The following is a 25635-nucleotide window of genomic DNA, read 5'->3' on the forward strand; positions in this document are numbered from 1 at the left end:
CTGGTTGGATATTCTGCTGCCGCACAGTTTACTCCCACCATCCAGCACCCAAGTGACAGGTCAGCCTTGGCTGTAGGCCAAGGAGTGCGAGGGAAGTGAAGTGAGGGTCAAGGCTGGGTGGTGGGTAGGGACATTCACTGCCTGCTTGCCAAGAGCGCTAAGCACTTACAGATTAGTTTGTTCCGCTTCGTAAGAGTTTCAGTCTGAAGTAAGGGAAAAAACACATTTGTATAATGCTTACACAGGCCTCTTGTGGTTATACAAATTGTCCGAGTTGTTTGGCATTCAGTCATCACAGTTGTTTAAAGCATGACAAAAAAAAACAGCACCTTTTGTTACAACCTATTACGATATACTGTTGGTGTATGTCTATCAAATGAAAAGAAAGGTTGTGTGCCACGTCTTAATGTGATGATTTTCAAAAAGTGCCAGTAACAAAGAGGGTGTTTTGTTATTGCTTTCCTGCAGGGCTGATCCACCCAGTTGATGTGCTATGTTCATGGCACAAATGGACAATCCTTCATTGTCAAAGGACATTGGAACGCCGGCACAGTCTGATAGGTATGACCACATTCATCATTGTGACAAAGGAAGTAAGCAATTGCCACAGAAGTTAACTAGTTTCAGTCATCTACAAATATTGGAGTAAATACTTTGCACAGAGGCTCAAGAGGCTCTTTTGGGTGGTGTCACATTTTACATGCCCTACTTGTGCTTATGTGTTCACTTCAGGGACACTCCTGTTGTATGCGTCTCTCAGTGCAATTCCTTCTATTACTACGAAGAGTAACTGAAGGGGAAAAAAAACTTGATTTACAGAGTAAGAGGTATTACGATCTAGAACTATGGAGTTAGAATCATGCCAAAACCCTGTAAACACAAAAAACGTGATCTACGTACACAAAACGTGTGATCTACGTACACAAAATGTGTGCTCCACGTACACAAAATGTGATCTACGTACACAAAACGTGATCTACGTACACAAAACGTAATCTATGTACACAAAGAAGCATATTTTCAATTACAAAAAAAAAATATCTTTCAAGTGCAAATAAATGTTTTGCGCACGTAAAAAGCAACTCTACAAAACTATGGATAAAACTCGTGACTTTTGGCAGTGATATTCTGCCAAGCAGTTCTACGTACCGAAAATCCAAGATCCACACGCGCAAAGCCAGTAAACTTTACAGAAGGGGGCGCTGTTGAATCAGCGCCGTATTGAGAGAGATTTTGGCCAACACGTTTAAGAACTACTACGTGGTGATTGGTCAACTGCTGGTCACATGACATATGGACGCCTTGTCGTTACCATGGTGCTGCGATTTTTATTTGATTTTTTGTGACATGGACGCCTTGTCGTTACCATGGTGCTGCGATTTTTATTTTATTTTTTGTAATTGAAGATATGCTTCTTTGCATACGTAGATCACGTTTTGTGTATGTAGATCACGTTTGTTTGTTTTTTGTTTACGGGGTTTTGGCATGATTCTAACTCCATATAGAACCTTTTAGAGTCAAGCGCCCCAAGTTCAATGAAAATGACTTCCTGAGCCACTAAATGATTAAATCTATAAGTGTGTTTATGTGTGTGTGTCTTAATCATAACACAGAACTGTAAAACTAACTTTATTTATTGAGCATTTAGATTAAAGCATCGTTACACAACAAGGCTTATAAGGCTAACACACACTGCCAACACATTCATATTTACTCCCCATTGAGACAGACTTCAAAACTTTAGTTAGTTACTTCAAAAGTTTATTATTAGCATTTATTATACAGTGGTTAACCTCCTAATGTAAATTTTTACTTGAATCATATGTAGTTAATAAAGGTTTTGTGCTTGCGACAGTTTGAGTCTGGAATAAATGGGGGGGAAAAATCTGATGGAACATTTGTTTTGCAATTGGTTTAAGATCCTCTGTATATGGGATGAAAACAGATGTTTGAGAGTCTGACTCCGCAAGATAATTATGATGAGGCAGTTTAGGTCACATCCCCAAAAAATGTAGACTTGTTTTATATGCTACTCTTCTTCTGGGCTATCATTATTTGGATGGGCTCGCAATATTTCTTGTTGTGATGATGTGTGCATTAGAGATAGACCGATATGGTTTTTTCAGGGCTGATACCGATGCCGATTATTAGTAGTCAATGACGCCGATAACCGATATTTGGAGCCGATATTAATTTTCACTAAAAAGGGAAAATATTGGCATCAAAATTTGGAAAAAATGCAAACTTCAGTTCTTTTTTTTTATTTTAAAGTATATACTTATTGAGCAACTTTTAGGGTTAGTAAAATATTGGATTTTTTTTTTTTAAATCTTAGTCAATAGACATCTTTGTTTTTAAAATCTAACAAGTCCCAGGATCTCCCAGGTGCAGTGGCATGTTTTCAAAAGTTAAATAAAAACAAACAATTGTTTTTTACACTAAACAAAGTATTTCAATATATTTGAAGTATTTTATTTATTTTTTAAATTATCTTAGTTTTAATTTCAAACAAAAACAGATGGTGCTGAGAGTTCCCAGGGTCAGCAGCGTCTCTGAAAATTTAAATTGAAAAAAAAAAAAAAAAAAACATTTAAATTAGTTCCTTGAAGTTAAGTTTTTTTTGTTTTTTTTTGTTTGTTTTTTTTAAATTGATCTATTATCGGCCATATGATTCTTCAAAATGGCCGATGCCGATATTCGTCAAAATGCTTAATATCGATGCCGATAATCGTCCCAGCCGATTATCGGTCTATCCCTAGACTGTGCATGCTTTTATGGCGGGAAGTGATAGGGTGTTGGATGAATACAGACATTCAATTTATGCTGCTCTGTTTAAAATGCAGATCCTGTGTACTGGCAGGGACCAAAAAGTCTTTAGTTGAGCTAATTGCCAGTCCATTTGGCAAGGATTGTATTAGGTTTAGGGTTGCTCCTATAGACAGGGGTTTTTGATTCATAACAGTGAATTGAGAAAGTTGTTGGAAGGGAACAGACTGTCTTTAGAGAATCCCTTAATCCCAGTTTGAAATAGTGAATCAGCCCAATTCAATTAGCACATTTAATAGACATGTGGGTCTGTGGGTTCTAGGTGGGTTAACCTGAGGACAAACGAGAATCAGCAAGCCATTTTTACTTGATAGTGCAACGTAGGCTGGAGAGACATTTATTTACCTCAATCCAGCTGGGCACAATATGTGGTGCCCTTAACACACTCGAGTAGAAGTCAGTGACGTAAAAAAAAAAAAAATATATATATATAAAATCAATTTCCTCCAGAGCCTTCAGTTTTAGGAGGAAGTCAACAAAGTAGACTTGACCAAGCAATTCAGGGGAAATGATGAACAATTTTCAGTTTGATGATTCTGTCTCGAGTTTTGTGGTTTTGTCTATTTGCCAGGTAAATGCATGTATGGCTAGATAGACTGGCAAATTGACTCGGAAAATATTTTGTATTCTGTTATAATAAAAGATGAAAATACGAACATCAAGTTTTACAAAATATGTATTTAAAGGGATACTTGACTCATTGAGCCATGTTCAACAGTAAGAATATAATATTCTGTCTATAATTGTGATAACTTTATTTTTCCATGAACAATTAATACCTTTAAAAGCTAATTTTGCCACTTGCTGTCAACTGAAGATGGTAACAACCAATCATGGCTCAGTTTGGTGACAAAACCCAGAAAACAGGTGAGCCATGATTGGTCATTACATATTTCCTCAGCACAGGTGATGTAGGTGATGTCATCTTTAGTCGACAGCAAGTGGAAAAATGTGTTAAAGGTATTAACTCATTTGCTCCCAAAAACGTATAAACATGTGCTATTTTAAATGTTTTCGATGTCCCAAGGACGTATTTATACGTTTGATGTTTTGTTTTTTATGCTAGAGCATACAGGAGAAGGCTTTGATGCAGCCTCTCAACTGCAAAGAACGGTTGAAGAAATTGTAGTTATTACACAAACGGCCAGAAGGTGGAGGGAGAGCGAAGGAGATCAACCAGACCCATGTTGAAAAAAAAAGTTCAAATACATTTCTTTCTTTTTTTTCTTTTTTTTTTTTCTTTTTTTTATAAGAGCTCAGAATTGTTCATTCGGTAGTCTTACCGATTCAACGTCTTGTCATCATTGCTTTTTTTTTTTTTTTTTTTTTTTTTGTGTGTGTGTGTGTGCGTGCGTTTACGTGCGTTTGCGTGTGTGCGTTTGCGTGCGTTTGCGTGCGTGCGCGTGCGTGCGTGCGTGCAAATACGTATATATTTATACTCATTCATTCACCTAAAGCCTTATAAATATCCCATTACCCTTCGCCTTAACCAGGTACTTCAGAATCTTGCCAGAGTCGTGAGGTTTAAATGGTCAGGAGACCAGAGAAAAGGTCAGAAAAAAAAGAAATAAAGAGAAAAGAAAGGAAAATCAAAGTGAAATCCAGCACCGACCAAACACTTCCTGCCTTCCCCATGATTACAAAATCAAAGTCTTACGCCAACCCCGGAAGCCTCTAAATTCCAGCAAATTTGGCGAGATCTCAAGAGACCAGAGGAAAAACTAAAGAGAGGAAGGAGGGAAGGATCGATAAGGCAGAGAGAGATCCATAGAAGCCAGTACATCCAATCCATCAAAGTGAAGTCCAGCACCAACAAGACCCCTCCTACGTGGTTACAAAACCAGAGTCTTATGCCAACCCCAGAAACCTCATACTTCTAATAAATTAAGATCTCAAGTGACCAGAGGAAAAACTAAAGAGAGGAAGGAGGGAAGGATAGATAAAGCAAAGTGAGAACCACAGACACCAGCACCAACTGATTCAAGGGGCTGTGGGAGGGAGAGGCTACTTCTGTTGAGTTTCAGTAGATGCTGGTGCGACGGATCTGGCATGCATAAGGACCACCACCAAAGAAAGAAGCCGTCAACCGCGGTCCAGCAAAGCGAGCACTCCTCCCCCCCCGAAATCCCCAGGCCGCGGCAGCACCAAGGCCACCCCCAAGCCACCCGAGCGGACACCGGTCGGCGAGCCGACCCAGACGCCCGGAACACCCCCGCCCCAGCCCCGGCCCACACCCCCGAGCCCAAGGCCGCAGAACGAGGCCCAGCGGGCCCCCACAGCGCCCCACCGGTCCCCAGCCCCCACCCCCCCCACGACCCCCCCGCACCCCACCCAAACCCACCACCCACCACGACCCAGGCCCCACCACCCCCGACCCCCAAACCCCCGAACACACCCCGACCCCCAACACCCACCCCCCCACCCACCCATACCTCCACCTACCCCCCCCCCCCCAAACAAGCCGCTCCCCCCCCCCCCCTCCCCGATGGCCGCCAACCCCCCCCCCCCCGCGAACCCGGCCCCCGGTTCAGTTCAAATACATTTCTAATTACCGGTAGATTTGTTAATAATGATGAAACTTAGGTACATTCTAATGCTAATTGCTGCAAAACGGAATCAGATAGAAATATACTTTTTAATTCTGGCGAAAATTCACTTTTTACTCCTAAAAATGGCTCAATGAGTCAAGTATCTCTTTACTTCACTATATTATTTGAATTAAAATGTCAAAATTCTCAGAAAACTCTTCCAAGTCATCCAAACAATTGTATTACTTTGTTCAAATGTGCTTTTCAATGGCACTGTGCTAAAAAGTAACTGATTAGCATCAAAACATTAAAACTAAAGATGTTGTTATACAAAGCCTATTACAGGAAGGATTTGGCCAGGATTTTTCTCCAACATGCCAGCAAGAAAGTGAAATAGCCAGGGAATGGCTGAATGAACAGGTCCATTAAGTCTGTTTAAAGCTGCAGATAAAAGAATAGTGCAGAAAAAGACACCCAACTGAGAAAAGTCCATCTCATACCTTCCCTGGGCATTATTACCAGCTTGTCATGCTCATTACTGACATAGCACAATTGGCCATGCCCAAAGACATACAGTGTACAATGGAACCTCGGTTTAACAGACCCAGAACCAACTGAGTCTGGATTTAACAGACAGAAAATAATGTCAAGTCCACTCAAGATGGCCCGTATTGTGCAGTATTTGTCAAATATGTTCGTTCTAGAATTGTCCGCTTGTTACTGTCATTGATACATGTATTTCTGAATTGTGCCACTGTTGTCACATGTATACTGTCAGTAGACTACAGCAGGCTAACAGTCATGGCTATTCCCATCAAAGGTAATGCAGGCACAAACGTGGCAGCCATGTTAGCGGGGGTGATAGTCCCAGACAAGGTAATGGAAACACTGGACATTAGCTTAGCATCGCCATAGACACACAATTCGAAATAAACATGTCATATTTGCTTATTCATATTTATGGATTTTGCTTAATGGAGTGAAAAGCTGTATTTTTCCCAACATTTTACAAGCTTCAGGGCATTCAAGAGAATGAACACAGTTTACATGTTTTGTCATTTCAGCTGAGGCCAAAATGGCTGATAATAAGTAAAGCCAGCTCAGCTTCTCGATTGGATGGGTACTGTATTGCATTAATATAAATAGAAGGTTTAGGCTGCAGCGTGTACTAATTTTTCTTTATCAGTTTATAAAACATGCAATTAGATGAAGATGGCTGCAAGGTTTGCTAAATAACCACATTATAAGAGAACAGTGTTAAATTGGAAAGTGCCTGAAGGTAAACATAATGGGTTTTTCCATTGACATGCTCTCTATGTGATATAAGAGAAAGGGTTTCTTGCTCCTATTTCAGACCTTGAACTCTTTGAGATTGATAGAATACATTTACTCCACACTGGACAAATACAAACACAACGGCTGAAAAAAATATATAATTCCATACATCATACATTTAAAAAGGAAAAAGTATGTTTCCAGAACCTGTAGGCATGCAAACCTCTTTTTTTTTTTTTTTGGTTGGAGAAAATATAGAGCAAAGTAGTTGTAACAGCTTAGTATATAACTATGTGTCAAAATGTATCCACTCAGTGAAAATTTGAGCTTTATGGAGTCTATTTTTAAACAAACCATTTAGGATTGTGTGTCTAATGTAGCGATCTGATGCTTTTTGTGTCCATCTTCAAAGGGGTTCGGTTACAGAGCAAAGTAGGAAATGAGACATTTGCACTAATGTCGTTAGCCGCCTCCTGTCCCAGTATGCCCTCTCACTATATACTGTAGGTAGGCAACATTGCATGCAAATGCCTTCTCTGTGCAAAAAATGATGGGCATAAGACAATTCATGCAGACTACTGAAATAGGTCAGACAATTAGCTTGCAAGATAGCCAGATAATGAAAACTATGTATGCTAATTATATGTTTGTCGCATGGGAATTGAAGTAGCAAAAAGCAAAGACAAGCTACCTACAGCTTACGTCTGTGTGGATTTATGAACATAAATGTATCACATACAGATGATATTAGCATACCATCAGAAAAATGCAGATTTCTACTGCCTTACTGGATGGCTGGTAATATTTTGAAAGTGTTTTGATTTCATAGCACTCTTTTTTTTCCTATCAAGAATGTAGTAGGGAAAAAAGCTACAGTATATGATCGTTTCTGCGGTCATGATAAGGCTATTTTTAGTATTAATGTTATGGTCTGGGTTTTGGTTTGGGTTTTTTTTTTATCATGTTTTCCTTGTGTTTCCTTTTCTTCTCTGTCTCATAAAGTCTTATCATGTACACCTGTGCTCGTCTTCCAGTTCCCTTGTTATCCAATCAGCTCCCCAAGCCACGTGTCTTGTCCAGGTGTCTCTCGTTAATATGGGTATTTAGTTCCCTGCTTTCGTTCTGTCCTTGCAAGTCTTTGTTGTTGTCCTGCCGTTGACACACTTTGTTTCCCTGTGCCTCTGAATCCTGCCCGTTTAGTTTACGACTAGTAAATTTATTCCCAGCCTTGTTTTGTACTTTGTACTTTGTATTTTGTGTTGTACTTTAAGTTAAACTTAAAAACATGTTCAAGAGCACCCCTGCCACGCCTTTCTTTGCCTCCCTACACTTGAGTCCTCAATCCCCAACAATTAAAGCCCTGCAAATTTCTTATAAACCGCCTATGGCCAAGTGGAGAAGGCTAATTCACCAGCCTCAACTTTACTCACAATTAACTCATTCACTCCCAGCCATTTTCACAGAAGCAATCCCGTTCGCTCCCGGGTGTCTTACTGGATTTTGACTGATTTTGCAAGGCCCACAGAATATTGTGTTCTATTGCTATAAAAGCATGGAACCTATCAAAAGAAAGATTAGTCTCTTCTTCATCCATCTGTTTCCGTTTTGCAGCAATTACCATTAGAAGAGAGCTAAGTTTTATCAGTTTTCACAAATCTATTTAAAATTGTAAGTAATTGAGATTTTTTTCTAGATGGCCCTGGTTGATCTCCTTTGCTCTGCTGCCACCTGCTGGCCGTTTGTGTAATTCCCATTTCTGCAACCGTTCTTTGCAGTTGAGAGGCTGCATCAAAGCCTTCTGTATGCTCTAGCATAAAAACAAAAACAAAAAAATTATAAATACGTCTTTGGGACACTTAGGGGAAAAAAACGTATTTATACGTTATTGGGAGCAAATTAGTTAATCCAAAAGGAAGCTACTATCTGCCTGGTTCACAATCACATTAAGTGGAGAATGGAAGGTTGAACAACTGAACATTCTGGTATTTTGGTTGAGCAATTTGTTTGGAATAGGATGTTTTTTTTTCCCCACAAGGAATAATTTAAATAATTTAATCAGTTCCAAATTCAAACTGTTTCCATCATAAAATCTTAATTGCCTTCCCAATAAATGTGTTTGCATCAAGTTGTCAGAACTGTGAACAAAGAAATTAAAGCAAAGCCCATCAGGACACAATTGGCTGTGAAATGTAAACACAACTATTTAGTTCATATCCAGTAAGCACTTGGAAACATCAAACATGCACATTGCGACCAAACCAGTGTCACACCTGTCCAAAACCTGTTATCATAATTTACAAGATGATGTTACAAAAAAATTCAATTCAATCTTAATTTACTTGTTTTTAATCACACAGGTCATTTGAAGCATTATTAAATCTCAAAACATTTTTTTTTTAAATATGGGCCCACATCGTAGACTCAAAAATAATGGAAAACATCATTTATTAAAACATGAACATTTCTGAAAAGAGCCTCATTTTACGCCCATATTTGGACTTCCTGAATGGAGAGGTTTATTTCGTCAATGCTGAGTGTGAGTTTGTGTAATTTAATGTATGTACGGTATGCTTCAAACTGCAGTAGAACAAGTGAGTGTGCACCCAAACTGCTATTGAGGGAAGTGCGAATGGTGTCCTGTTGTGTGCCAGCCGGCGTCACCGTATTCTTGTTCCCCAGTCATTTTGGACAGACAAACAAATAATTTGACATTTAATATAATGGGTTTTCGATGAAATGTACCATAAGAAATGTTTTAAAAAATTCACAAGGTTGCCACTCTTTTATATGCTTCATAACCACTGACCTTGACAGGATGATAGGACAGCCCCCCCCCCATCCAAGAAGGTGAGCTCTGTAACCATATCATCCATCATAGGAGCACTGAAGCAAAGCCCCAGCTAAGACCTCAAGCTGCAAGAGAAGCCTTACCAACTCATGGTGTATAGCGGACACACACATACAGCACCAACCAGAAGCTTGATCTTTTAGCCTTGAAAGGATACAGCGGGATGTTCATTTGTGTCAATGATTAACGATGTATGGAACTTCATAGTGTTGCGGGAATTAGGTCTGTCAGTCAAGCAGCTCCCTCCCACATGGACCCACAGACTCGCATCCATGTCGCCAACACACAAGCACATTACACAAGCAGTGTGGCTTGACAGACGTGAGCCGAATAATGCTTGCCCCACTCTCTGAGAGCTCGCTCTTTCTGCAGCTTTCTGTTTTTTTTTTCTTTTCTTTTTTCTCAGCTTTGCTGAAATAGTCTGCGGCTTCAACGGATCACCTCCTAACAGAAAAGACCTCAATTCCCCACCAGTACACACTAACAATAGAGCAAGAGCCCTCCTTACAGCATGTAGGTCAGCCGTGCCTTCCATGTCTACTGGTTAAAAGAAGAGGTTACAGCAAGGGAAGGGTTCGAAACTCGGTTGCCTGTAAGGGCACTGACCGACTTTTAGTTGGCCTTGACAAACACTAGCTCCTGTCAAATCTGATTTCAGCACCTTCGAGTGCATCTTTGCATGAGACTGAGAGCAAGACTCAGAACAAAAGTATGTTATCCCAGCAGGTTGTTCGAATAAGTCAGAAGCCCATGTGTGAATTAAATATGTAGGCATCCACAGTTACTATATGTTTTTGAAATACAAAATTCCTAAATAAAACTGCTTTAAGATGAGGCTAAAACCCATCCATGTCCCTGCCTTCCAATAAAAACCTTGTAACCGCTTTATGATGTGTATGGGAACAAAATAAGAATGCTGTATTTTCCTCCATGTTTCTGACAAGTGATGTGTTCTGAACGACCAAAGGCTGCTTTATTAGTAGAGCTTTTATGGATAATAGAAGTGTTCACCAACCAATTCTTAGAATACTCTACTGTACTACATTTTACTTTGTTCGGAGGAATTTCCAAACACAGTCAAGACAAGAAAATTGTAAACAAACGACAGTTGGTGATTTAGACTTGAACCTCGCACACATACTATCCCAATGTAACAGAAAAACTATAATTGCTGATTATGGTCTCATTGCTTTGAGGAATCACATTTTAACATGTGATTGAACCACAAACAACATGGCACGATTGTCAAAGAATGATAATGCCAGGATGCCCGTCCTGCTGTAGCTAAAATAGTTTCAGCTATATTATCAATTTTTATGGTAAAAGTGCTTGCCTTGCCAACGTCTCACTACGAAACCCAGAATCCAGCCTAAGGTCACTTTGGTGTCATTTTCAGTCGACAGCAGAGGGGCAGTAGAATGTCAAAATGGCAAAAAAAAAAAGTCGTATGAAAACGGGGGGATTAATCAGTTTAATTCTTATTCCACCAGCACGATATTAATCATAATAGTGTGTTTTGTGGAGTGTGTGTGTTTTGTGTTTAAAAGACTGAAAAATGACTGACTAAATAAGCTAAATAAATAAATAAATAATAATAATAATAAATGACTAAAAGTGAAAATAAAAACGTGTTGAATGATGCTCTCCATTATTGATGGCATGTCATCTAATTGTTTGTTTGTAAATATAAATATATTTTTTTATGTAATTGATCTTTTTGATGCAATCTGTCCTGATTGAAACCACCTGCGGAGTGGGCGTGTTCAGTTTAATAAACAGGCTCTCCTGCACGCAGGTACGCCTGATGCAGTGTAGGTGCCATGAACAGAAAAAACACCTCTTGTCCTTTTCTCCCATGTTTTTCGATGCATGCAGTCTATGTAGCGTTTGCAACGAGTAGCCGCTGTGAAATCCCGCCCTGCTAACAAAATGGATATTAAAAAATATAATTTAAAAATTAAATATATATATATATATATATATATATATATATATATATATATATATATATATATATATATATATATATATATATATATATATGGTCTTTTTTATTTCCATTTACATTTTTTTATATATAATTTTCGAGTTATATTTTTTTATGAGTTTTTTCACTTTTAGTCTATTATTATTATTATTATTATTATTATTATTATTATTATTATTATTATTTTATATTTATTTTGTTCTGGGGCACGGTGATTGAGTTGTTAGCACGTCCGCCTCCCAGTTCTAAGGACGCGGGTTCGAGTCCAGGCTCGGACCTTCCGAGGTGGAGTTTGCATGTTCTCCCCGTGCCTGCGTGGGTCTTCTCCGGGTACTCCGGTCTCCTCCCACATTCCAAATACATGCATGGCAGGTTAATTGGGCGCTCCGAATTGTCCCTAGGTGTGCTGAGATAGGTTCCAGCACCCCCCGCGACCCTTGTGAGGAGTAAGCGGTCAAGAAAATGGATGGATGGATGGATTTATTTTGTCATTTTGAATTTGGCAGTTTTGGTCCTCCATATTCTAGATCAGGGGTGTGCAAACTTTTTCATTTGAGGGCCACATACAGAAACTCAGAAGGACGCAAGGGCCACATAATGTTCTGAAGAGAAATTGTGTTTAGTCTTAAAAATTTTACAAATTTATTTGTGCTTTTGCATATTTAGAAAAATGCAAAAGTATATAAACAAATTTATTTGTAATATGGCAGTCGGGTTATTATAGTTATGGAATTTTTCATTTTAGTTTTCATTTTGTTTTGAGTTTTTTTTTTTTTTTTTTAATTTAGTTAGCTTTAATTATTTTTCAGGGTGGTAGTTTAGTTAGTTTCAATATTAGGTTTGTTTTTTTGTTTTTTCAATGTGTGTTACTCATGCGCAACATTTAAAAAACACCATGGGCGTGACGTCATTTTTCCAGTTTATATCGAAATAAATTTACTAAAAGTCATCCCCAAAGGCTCATGCATTAAATTAATAACCAAAGACAAAAAACAAAGGACATATTTGCTATAATTATAGTATTATTTTAGTTAGTTTTGTAAACCTAAAATGTAGCTTGTTAGTTTTCTTTTTTTAAAAGCATCTTCGTTTTTGTTTTTTTTCGTTAACGAAATTGTTTTTTGAATTTTATTTTTTTCGTTAGTTTTAGTTAACTAAAATAACCTTAAAGCCCCAGTGTGTAGCTCACGACCGCCATCTATCGGTCAAACAAGATAATGCAATGATTTTAAGCACACGAACTACGGCGTCCCAGAGAGACCCTACTTCAACAGCCTACCACCAATTTCACCGGAACAGAACGCAAACAACTTCTGGTATTCCCTCGAGTGATGACGTAAGTGAATTGCATTTGTTAGACATACTGTACAGATCCCTAATAATTGTGATTTAGTCATTTAATTTCAGAATTAATATTTTTGTCTGCATTGTTTGGAAATACTGTACGTCAGCTAATGATAATGGCTATCTATGTTCATATTTGTTAGTGCAACTAAACCATGCAACAGAGAATACACAGTTATGTTATACGTTTTATAGACATGTGGACCATCTCAAAGGGGGCGAGAGAGACGACGAGGAAGAGAACGCGGTGCCTCGTAACGTACAATTATGTCATCATGGAAAAATAATTCCATTCGAGCATGCATGTGAAAGGCTCAAAACATACCTTTGCTTGGAATATGTGGTATTTAGATTACATCGTTTGCTGATATGTTTAGTATATCGTACAAAAATAATGGTGTTAACTGAACTACACACCTGCAACTCAGACTCGTAATTCCCCCCGTGTCTTGTTGCTACTAACCACTCAGAAAAGTGCTGCTTACAAAAACATTTGAAACCCTTTACTCAGATATCGATTTGTCACCATGTTGAACAATTTTACCTAATAAATATCACTAAGCAACTTAATTAGTTTTGATTGAAGATACAACAGCTTCCTTGTACTTCGATGTGCAGGAATTTACATGGCTTTCACAAATAGTCTTGCTCATATAATAATGTACTTCATTGGCTCAGTGACTTTCAGTTCATTGTTTGGTACCTCATCTGACATACAATTGTTACCTTCTTGCAGACTCGTACAGGAAATGACCATGGAGGAACATGAAGATATCCAAGTCCAGCTGATAGACTGACACCAAGAAATACTTTTTGACACATTGCTGACACATCAGCACCACCATGATTTCCTGTACCTGGATCCCACATCAGCACCACCATGATTTCCTGTACCTGGATCCCAGACTGCAGCACCTTGGTGGACTTGTAGCAAATAAGTGACACTTTCCCAGATCCTTGAGGACAATACAAAGGTTTTTTACCTGGCATATAATTAGTCCATGTCTGACACTTGTTGTTGTAGTTTGTATAACTTGTATATTGTTGTTGTGTGTTAATTTGTACATTTTGAATAACTAAAAAAATACTATTTCCTTTGGCATCAACATGCAGTGTTCATTCGACACCTAACCTAACACTATTTTACATGACCAGAAATGTAAAACATCAAAAGCCTGGAGAATTATTATAAATGCTTGCAATGACAAGGAATTCTTCATTGGCCAATGAATGTAAGGTACAGTACATGAAAATGAATGAATAAAATAAAGTCAAATAAAAGTCTACATGAAATGAACATATTAACTAAAAAAAAAAAAAAAAAATGCTGTTAGAATATAATGAGCTACATGAATTGCAGTTGTTCCAGAATTTTACCAATACGCTGTGCATTTCAAAATATGGAAAATAGACATACAGGTTTGGGCCAAAAGTAGTGTTACAGAGCAGGTATGTGTTGTACACAGCTAAAATATCTGATTAACTCAATACCATGATGTTTTTTTTTTTTTTTGTGTGTGTGTGTGTGTGCTGACATTGCCCCCCATTAACATTGCAACATTCCTCAAACTCTCCCGAACACAGTATGATCTGTAACACTACTTTTCGCCTACTCTATGATGTTATTGGGGCAAAATTAAGGAAGGCTTGTCCATTGATTGTGTGAACAGACTGCAGTAAAAATGAAGTCACTTCAATGTTTGCTGGTTTTATTAAGTTTGACATGCTCCTTGACTGCACAAGTACATGTTATGGAGTGAGGGCATGTTCCCACCAACGATGATATCATATTCTTCAAAGGCTTGCTGAGGAAAGTGAGGGAGGAGTCACTCCATGGCTTCAGACACCTGGTCAGCAGGTCCTGTGTAAAACAAGTGGTGCTTGTACATGTAACCATTCCGTATTGCTTCACACAAAAAGTTCATGTAGTGTGCAATGCCGTCCATATGTAAATGACATACCAAGACGTCGGCTGACTTCAGTTTGTTGCAGCTCAGATATGGTAGGTGGAGATACTGGTGGTACAACACCGAAGCCTTCTGGGGTCCTCCATTCAAGTGTCCTCATTTGGGGCATTCCAATATGGCTGCTGACTCTCCCCTTGATATTTTTTTTTTCTTGCAGGTCGGTGATGTATTTAAACGGTGCATGAATGCTTGTATACATCAGAATATGGTTCTGGAACCCCTCAAGTTTGGCTGTTGATCTAGTGTGACACAAACAAAAACACAATTATAAAATAAAATAGAATAATTGATGATACTACTATATGTCACCAACTTTCCAACAAAGCCCCCAAAATAGAGGTAAGATCTTTAGTTTTTGGGCCCAAAACATTGTATTAGCTAGATAAAAGTAACTTGACTGCATACTGCATAGAATATGCAAAGGCTGCTTGCTTGTCGAATTTCCGTGGAAAACGTGGCAGCCTGTAAATTCTTGTGCACCCAATTACACAATGGACCAGTACACACTTGAGTGAGAGAGTTCAGACTCTAGCAGTGCTTACGGTACAGCCAGCATTTAAGTCCAGAAAGTTATTCCCTGCCGAAAATTAATTTCGAGAACACTATTTTCACCAACCACAACGAAAATAATTTTCAACTCCTCCACTAATACACTATGCTTTAGATTCTCCATTGAAGTTATGGGCAAATATACCTCCGAAATCACAGTTACATTACATTACACAATAACTTGCGCATTTACTCTAAATATAACGTGCCAGCGGGAATCTTTTTTTTTTTTCAAAGCAAGTAGTTACATAACGAAATCGTTCGAGTGGTGCGGAGTTGCTAATCAACAGCTACAGTGATCGTAAAACAAAGGTACGAACATCGTATTAATTAGTACGGAGTATACTTTTTCTCTCGCTCTCAAAACGTAAACACAAATGTACTCTTACTTACCGGTCAAGTAGAAAGCAGTCGAAGGCACCGGCACGTCCCAAACCTAGTCTGTTCCTCATTTCTCTCCATCTGGCAAATGCGGCTACAATATAAACTCTTGTTTTGTCGCGCTGAAATAAAATAAATTCCCAAAGTAAGTGTGATGCTTGATAATGCTCTCTTCGGGGACCGGAAACTCTTCTTCTTCGTGGACATGCGGTCGCCATACAAACCGGAAGTGCGTTCCAAAAACGCGTTAAGAAATGGAGCGCTGAAATTTGTCTTTGACGGCACCCGTAGCAGAAAGATAGCGGCGAAACATGGCAGACACTAGCAGGCGAGGCGCGGACATGTAAGATAATTTGCGATTTCTAGACTAACCGTTATATTTTAAAAAAGTACGTTTATGCGATACAACATATCTTTTTACATACTACTAACACAAACAATTGTTTTTTTTTTTCGAATGATTTATTATTTCACCACTAGATGCCACTGTATAATACTGAGTGTACCTTTAAATAGCACCTGTGTTTTTCGACACCTTCGCTTCTTACTTTGACCATCTCCAAACATTTTTGTTTGTATCTTATTTGAACTGAGTCAAATGCCATTTTTAGCATATGTCGCAAGCCACTAAAAAATGGACGGCGGGCCGCAAATGATCCCCGGGCCGTAGTTTGGACACCCCTGTTCGAGAGATTCATGGTTCTTAACTGCATACATGAAGCTGATGAATTTTGAACATAACTCCATGCTGAACGTTTTCCTTATATACATAGAAACCTGGTCAGCTTTGTTAAATATTATCACGTAATGTAATGTTCTTTTCCCCCATTAGGAACATCACCACTGAAGCAATGACACTTGATACCTCTCATGGCGTCCAATGCAGCCACAAATGCCATATGGATATTAAGATCATCATGATTTGTGAGTGATGCAATATCGCTCTAATGGAGGAGCAAAAACCTAATCACACTATTCAGCTAATGTTGATGACTGTTTTATGATGGGTGCATGTCAGGCAGTTGCACAGTGAATCGGGAGTCATTGTGTTTGCATACCTGGTCCTGACATGACTGCCCATGTACGTGTGCTAAAGGTCATATTAAGAAATAACTGCAGTGGAAAAAGCATAATCATCACACTAAATTCTCGCAGCCAGACCTTGTGTCCCATTGTGAGGGCAGCTTCTGTGACCGTTCCTTATTATACTAATGCATGACTCCTGAGGGAGATATTACCTTCAAGTATGTTACACACGATCATATCAAGCTGTAGAGCATATGGCCAATAATGAACAAAAGAACCCATACAAAGAGATGAAATCATAACTGAGATCTTTCATATATTCCCAAACACAAGAACATTCTGCATTTGATATGTAGATGAACTACTTACTCATTCATGCAAAGTACCCAATTTCAGAAAATGTTCTCAGAAGAGTCATGCAAAGCATCAACAGCAGGAACAGTTGTTGTTGGGGTTTTTTCTTCTTTTTTTGTCATACTTCATGAAACATGTATAACAAGCTCATTCAGAATGAAAAGAAAAACATTATACACAGATTACATAATCACCTTTTCATGACAGCTTCAGTAGAAATGCCATCAGATGTTCGTCAACAATTGCTTTTATTTGGAGCTTTACTGAGACTGTTTTGATTTATAAAATAAATAAATAAATAAATAAATAAATTAGAATTTCATAACCACCCAAAAACAGCAATCCATATCTATTGACACGATACAATTTTTGATTTAAAAGATGCATGGGCATCGAATTGAACCAAATCGTTTGGCTTTATATATCGAAATAATTTGATTCATTTTAATAATTTATTGCAGATATATATTTTAGAAGGAAATGCCATATTTACATTACTGACAATTTATTTCAAACAGCATGTATGTAAAATGATTATACCCTCTTGAGCTGAGTTGTACCATATCAAATCGAATCGCAATCTCAAAATCGGACCAACGTAGAATCGTGATGAAAATCTCGTGCTTAAGTAGTCATGTTAGCAACACAAGACAATGTTGGATTTACTCTAACGCAACCACAGTGCCCGATGTGCCTGTGTTCATCATAATGAAGGCGCATGATACTCACTGGAATGTTTCAGCTTGGTGATGCGTGTTTAATCACTTTTGACAATAATGGAGGCACAATGGCACAGTGTTTTGGCTATACACGGTAGTTAATGTTTGAAGAGAGTTTAATTATTGTTTGGGTGTAATCATTGCAGGAGAATATGCCCGATTTTAGCCCCAAATCTCCCCTCTCAACAATCGTAAAGACATGCCGGTATGCTCATATTACTTTCAAGAGGGGTTGGACAAAATACCGATATCACACAATATCATTCAGAGGACCTCCGAATATGTGCAGTTATATGGTTACTGATGAGTTTGGCATTTTATCTGTATGTACTTTCAACACTGCGGCCTGTTTACTGTTTAGTTTTGTTTTTAAATAAGAAAGATATGTAGGTGAAAGGTCATTCATCCTATATATATATATATATATATATATATATATATATATATATATATAATACTTCTGATCCTTAAGTGCTCTTAACTCTTTTACTGCCACACGTTATCAAAAAAACTTGAATACGTCATTCTTAAAAACGTTCCATTTCATCAGATTTCACCATTTTGCATTGTAATACATACACCAGCAGCCCATTGAAAAGAGATACAATGCTGCCATCTGCTGGCCATAGTTAGTGAGTGTTTTTGATTCCACAACCCATTGACCAGGCAGCACTGCACTTAGATGTTGCTCTGCCCATTTATAAGAGAAAAAAAAATGTAGTTGACATCATTTACCATTGGCGGCATATATTGTGATTATACTAGGGGCGTGAATTGCCTAGTACCTGACGATTCGATCCGTATCACGATTCATAGGTTACGATTCGATTCGATTCATCCCGATATGAATTTACAAGTCGATTGTTGCGATTTTTTTTAACTCAAATTTAGAAAATACCATTCAGTAAACTTGTACATGAATACTGTAAGATTTGTATGAAAATGTATTATTTATTGATCTGAAACTTCAGTTTTATAACTGTGAGCCACTGTATTTAACAAACAGGTTGTAACCTTTTTCATGTTAGAACAGCATTGAAATAAAATATTAAGGCTTAATGTTCCATTAATATAACATTCTTCCATGCTTAAGGTGTTAAATTTAGACGTTTTGTTGAATATGTTTCCATAAAAAATGGATGTTAAAAAATCGATTCGGCTGCCTATTGAATCGATTCGAGAATTGGGTGCTGTAGTATCGCGATATATTGCCGAATCGATTTTTTTTAACACCCCTAGATTATACTAATCGTTATTAAATGTTTTTGGGGGTCAAAGAGTTAAACATTAAAGGAATGAACTTACGGCTCCAACATACAGTAGTAATTGTGGGAAAGAATTTGTGGAACTATTTGGTAAATAGTTTTAGCACAATCCTGATAAATACACAATAAATAAACATGACCGCTAGCAATACATAATTTATGCTACACTTGGCGAAAGTATTGACAATTATTGCGATTCATCACCCAGTAAATAATATTGCAGCATTGATCCAATGCAAAACTTAAATACGTTCATTAATAAGCAGTCACTGTCCCGAGCTAGGTCAGATCAAATGTCGTCTAAATTGGCTCCTCCTTCCCTCTCCTTGTGGAAGAAAATGGTTGCTGCTCGCTGCTCGCTGGGTGTTATGATTGATGACACGTCTCCTCCAGTGCACTCGTCACTGCTGATGTACTCTCACACTGCTTCACATTTCAGCACTAATTGGGCAACCCCACAAATTCCCGACCCTGCGTATGCGAGGTCCAGCTCCAAGCAAACCACCCACGCAGACGGACGTATGTGAGCTACACTCTTCTGATTAAGCACTACTCACAAGCCTGCTACCATGTCAGCCGCACGAGGGGGGGTTCTGTAACTTCTGTTCACCATGTAGCGCACATTAGGTGAGAAATAAGGTGGGCAGCACCGGCTACAAATATCTTTGTAACACAATAACTATCAGGTTTCTGTGCACGTACAGAATACATTACAACAAAGTTTATAAACAACCACAGAGTCCAGGCAAAAGCCTCGTGATATCCCATAGGACTGTGCTCTGGTTCACAATGCTATCTGTGGATTACTTTGTTTGTTTCTCCAGTCTTCATTGAAGGTGACTCATAATATAACCAGTGATATGTTTGTAATGCTTATGACGACAGATAGTAACAGACACAATTTTGATTTAATGTCTCGCTCAAGGACACGTCAGCGGTCTCCGCTGTTTCCACATTTGAACTGACAACCTCGGGATCTTTAATCCATTTAGGGCTTGGAGTGCAAATAGAAGGCCTGTATCCTTTCAAACAGTTTGATAAGCAACACACCATGTTCACATCACGCATTAATCCACGCAGTTATGCCCTGCAAATGCAGGAACCTACGACAGTTGCAAACCACATGGTTGAAAAGGATTCCGTTGACTGCGGTGTATGATCGTTGGTTTCAAATGAAGCAAATAATCAGACACATGGCTGATTGTTTTTACAGTTTGTGCTTTATGGGCATTCATCAAACCCTTCTTTATTGAAAAATATATTTTTAGACAAAGGCAGTGTTTTAAGTGGGCCGGTACGGAGCTCCGACACTTAGAAAAATCTCCATTGAGCGTTCAGTTACTTCTCAACGTGCAAAGAAACGTACTTTCAGCGTTCCGGTACGCTTGACAATGCATGTTTTTATCCCAAACAGCTGTTCCGATGAGTGCCGCTCATTCACGGACTTACATATAATATGGAAGTCCTGTGCTCATCACCCCACCATGCGCACGCTTACTCCAGTATTATACAGATCTGTTCTTTGCGAGAGAAAAGCACATATGTCATTCAAGTCGCCAGCTGTAAACGTGATGCTAGCCGACTGGAACGCGCGTGTACAACCATATAGTTATTGAGTTAAGAAAATGAAATGGAAACACTACCATGCTGTCCTGGCTCAAAGCTTCAAAAAAAGACCACAGACTCTGGGGTGGATTCGCAGGCTGATAAGCACGGATGTAAAAAATAACCTGTGCTACTCATGCTGAAGCGAAAAGTGAAGTAAAACGTAACTAAAGGTGATAAAACATTTACTTCATAAGCATTCAGCTTTCAGCATTCCCACGCAATTTTTCCAGAAATTGCACTTAGTCTAGTTATTATTATTATTTTAATATTTTACTCTCTTCCGAGTATAACATTTACTCTGTTTAAACTGGAACAGAATAGTCTTTTTCAGAGTAAAATTTCCTCTACAGAATTTACTGTGTACCTGTCATGTCTAGGGTCACGTCAGGGTTAAGTTTGAGTTCATGACCTGATAAGTTTGGGTTTATGACCGTGAGGTCAAGTGTCTGTTTTGGACTGATGTAACCATCATCTGGTTTCAACTGAGAACGCTATGTGATGTTTCAACTGGTTTTATGCTAATGTGATGTCATGAGCTTTGTGATGTCAACCTTTAATCCTTTACCTAGTCCCAACCAATCAGATCGATTCACCGTCTGTAATAGCAGTCTGAGGAGTGTGTGTGTTTGCCGGATTATTGCTTTCTGTTCATCTGTGCAACTCTTTGTTTCTCCTCTAATCAAGTTTGTTCCATGCCTCTCGATGTGAATAAATAGTTAAAATCTTATTTGTGTCTGCGCTTTGGGATCCAAACCTTCAGCACATGACAGTACCATCACAACATTTGAGTCACATGTGTGTCTTGACCTCCGCCGAGCCCCTGAGACTTACTCACCAAACACCTCAGATTCGATCGACCCCAGTTTAAGAACCACTGCTCAAACCATTTACAGCAGTTGTACACAAGTAACTATGGTTTCATTATTTATTACACGTACTATAACTTTGCATCCTTTAATCTTGAAATAATGACATTTTTTCACAAGGTCATTCTATGCAACTGTCATTCAAAAAATAAGCAAATCGTAATTTTTCCAAGCAATGCTTAGGTGAGCAGTGCAGGTTGTGCAAAATATTGACCTGGATGTCACTATTTTACACATGGTTTGTTTCTATACATAATAAACATCATTTATGTAAATAAGTACAATTTGTCTAGCCACAATTTCGATGTATAACCAGAAATTCTGGCAAAATGTTTTCCATTCTCACGTTTGGTTCTCTCTTAGCCTTTTTCTGCTGCTGTTATCGCTACACAATTTCAAAACATGTGAGGGTCTCAATGACCTGTCATTTCACCAGTAGCGAAGCAAACTCGGAGAGGCTTCAACTTGTGATATCCCGAGGAAAAGCTTCACAATTTCCATCGAGGAGCAGGAGGAGATATGTACAGAAGCTTGTGAAATTTGGCTCTCATGTGGGGTTTGCACAGACTCTCTTGAGGACAGTCGCCGAACATTGCTGTCCTTCCTTTGACAGGCTTGCTTGTTCATTAGCTGCTCAATGCTTTGCTTTTAATGGAAAATATTCCTATTGCGTTCAAAATCTCTACAAAGCAATGCATGCATGAATAATTCATGCAGCTGTACACAATCCCATTATTAATCGTAAGATGATAAAAGTATATGGATGGGGGTGAGGGAGGGCTGGTAAATAGACATCGAGGACTTGTGCATTTGAACTGTCGGAAAAATAAAAATAAAAGCATCCATTTGAATTGCCCTGGAGAGTCATTTCTACAAAGGTGTCTTCAATATCAGGAGTACGGTAATACAAAAATATATATTTTATTGAACTATGCCTCGATACAGTTTAGTTTACTTACTATGAACTCAAAAACTCCAGCACAGTTCATTTAAGACAGAAAGACAGTATCTTACACACATCTTATATAATATAGTTTATGACCGCTCCTTCATCTACATTATTAACTAGGGGTGTAAAAAAAAAATCGATTCGGCGATATATCGCGATACTACATCGCGCGATTCTCGAATCGATTCAAAAAGGGCAGAATCTTTTTTTTTTTTTTTAGGATTCACACCTTGAGCATGGAAGAATGTTATATGAACGGACCATTAAGCCTTAATATTTTATTTTAATGCTGTTCAAACATGAAACAGATTACAACCTCTATAAGACTGAAATTTCAGATAAATAAATAATACATTTTCATATAAATCTTACACTCTACAAGCTTACTGATTAGTATTTTCTAAATTTGAATGAAAAAAAATCGCAACAATCGACTTATAAATTCGTATCGGGATTAATCGGTATCGAATCGAATCGTGACATGTGAATCGTGATACGAATCGAATCGTCAGGTACTAGGCAATTCACACCCCTATTATTAACAAACCTTAACATAACAGATGCATATGAAAATCAAATGCTTTCTTATACATCTGTATTTTGTTTTGTAACATGAACAAACAAGCATATTCCGCTGTTTATTCAGATGAACTAGAAAAGACTTGTCAGTTAAGTGAAGCACGATGGTGACAGAACCTTGTTACCTGTTGTCAGGCCAAGAAAAAACTCATAAAGAAAACATAACAGCTTGTCAGACACCTTTTTAATGTTAATGCATTACGACGTACGCCCATAGCTGCAAAGAACAGCTGGCAAAACGAGGCAACGCTGCACCGGAGGCAGCTTTCATACGGTTTCCCAATGCATTTGAATTTTTTTTTGTAAAATATCGCACTCAGTTTTCAGACCAAATGCACTATGATAAAGAAGAAATACCAGAAGAGAAGAAAGAAATAGATATGTGAAGTTTCGGGTCCTATTGACAACGTCAAATTGTTTGGTCAGAGTGGACTAAATATGAAATCATTTGTTGTTGACATTTATTCATCATACAGTTAATATAGCAAAATTGCAATTTTGTATCATGCACAAAAAGAATCGTATGAAAAAACATTTCGATAACTAGTTTAAGTGAACTATATATGTATATTAGAGGTTTTTAACCCATTACATCTCCATAAACACTTTAACGTTTAATCCTGCTATGCTGACTTTTGTTGTTGGGCCATTTCGGTGAATTTATCGTATATAGAGTGGACCATGAATATGACCTTTCCATCTTAATTTGTTTTGTTCTGGTCTTACAAGCGAGGTCAGGCAGTCACTTGCTGACCCTTGAAATTAAGGGGTTGGGTATGATATTTTAATAATGCACAGCCCAGTGTGATGATTTTTCTGCACCTGTCTGCTGGAAAATATATTTTTGTTACCAGCACCGGTGAAGTGTGGGGAATTTTTAACCATATTACTGTTATAGATAACTGTGTAGTCACATAATGAGTCATTAAACTTCGCCCAAATAAGATTATTTTATTTATCGATTAATCTGACGATTAGTTCGTTGATTGATCAATGAATCGGTTTAATTGTCATCCCTTTATTAAATAAAACAACAGGATATTATTTCAAATTGTCAGTGCAGAATATGCACATATGTGAATTAATTATGACTCAGTTACTGCTTTGGTCCGTAACATATATTATCGAAAATAATCATCGCTTAATTTGACAATCGATTAGTTGTTGATGAATCATTGCACATATACATTGTACAGATAAAGGAATGTTATGATTTAGCTGTTCTACATGTGCACTTGTACGTTTATGTATGCAGCAATAGTCGCTATGTGCAATTGTGTCTTGACTTTGTGCCCACATATTGGCAATTAAATTACTCTCCTGAAAGGTATCAGTTTGTCTGTGTTTGAACACTGGCTACTTACTCACAGGCAGCTATTCACTGCTGAAGAGCTCTCAGACGTACAATTTTAGCTGTTTGACTCTTAACTACAAATGGATGTTACAAAACACTTTGTTTGCAATGTTGGCACACGGCCTCTGTTGTCTTATTTCGGATCTGTCTCCTGTAACTCACTTGCTGGAGTTGGCCTTAATCTATTGGGGAAATAATCGTTATTTGTGGCCAGAGTATGAATAACAAACAGTACTGCAACTGTAGTTTAGCTTTTTTTTTTTGTTGGGGGTGAAGTGTTTCTAATTAGATTTCTCTCATGATGGCCATGAAACAAAGATGACAGGCTTACCCACTTCACATTGTGAAAAGTACTACATCATCAAGTATGCTGGCAAGAATACAGGTGAATGTTAGAAAAAAATCATCACATGGTGTAGAGACGAAGCCAGCGGGGGCATTGTGTTCAAATCAAAGGCAGTGCCTGGATTTAGGTTTGTAGCGGAGCAACTTGGCCCACACAGTTTCACCAAAGACGACTGGCTGGTTTCGAGAAGACGGAAGATTCTGTGTAGGCTGGAAAGCGATTGCATGCCTCAGGGAATTTCGATTGCGGCACCTGACTGTGTCACGCAGAATGCAGACGGATGAAACGGACCGTGTGTGTGTGCGTGTGTGTGTGTGTAAAGCCTACTTATATGCACATGACAGACTAGCCGCTACATTTAGCATATTATCAACAAATGTAATGTGTAGCTCCTATACTGTATCTTTCAATTAGCATAAAGATAAGTGATCCTCTTTTTCATTTTCATACAAGAATTACAAAAAGCCCAAACTTCAATACATACATTATCCTGCTGCTATTATTCCAAAGTGCATTTTCCTCACCTCATGACTTTGGTTACTCTTTAGATAGCTAAATTATTAGTGATATTGATTTGCCCTACTGCCTCTTTCTCCATTTACTTGTAATTACCAATGCAGACACTCCAATTACCTTGCTCCAACAAACATTTACCACAATAATCCATTTATTATGCAAATGTCTTGTACTAAATCATCATTTCCAGAGTGACAGCCTTTCATATCCCACAGAATAAATATGACAATATACCGTATGCCTCCTTTGGCGTCCATATTTTGCAACCAAAAGGAAATGTAATTTAAGAATAAATAAAACATTGTAAGGCTGTGAAAATGTTTGGCCAAGGACTTAAGACAGTGGTCT

At 38.2% G+C, this 25635-nt stretch overlaps 1 protein-coding gene and 1 long non-coding RNA gene across 3 annotated transcripts in view; both read right to left on the minus strand.

Annotated features, from left to right (window-relative positions):
- Positions 1–25635, minus strand: part of negr1 (neuronal growth regulator 1) — a 183709-nt gene that overhangs the window by 148156 nt on the left and 9918 nt on the right. The window lies entirely within an intron of this gene.
- LOC144027672 (uncharacterized) lies at positions 14501–15936 on the minus strand. The gene is made up of 3 exons (XR_013285506.1): positions 15718–15936; positions 14770–15014; positions 14501–14669 (listed from the first exon to the last, which is right to left on the minus strand). It is a non-coding gene; the product is annotated as an uncharacterized LOC144027672 (long non-coding RNA).

This window comes from Festucalex cinctus, chromosome 10 (assembly GCF_051991245.1).
Source record: "Festucalex cinctus isolate MCC-2025b chromosome 10, RoL_Fcin_1.0, whole genome shotgun sequence".
Taxonomy (NCBI): Eukaryota; Metazoa; Chordata; class Actinopteri; order Syngnathiformes; family Syngnathidae; genus Festucalex; species Festucalex cinctus.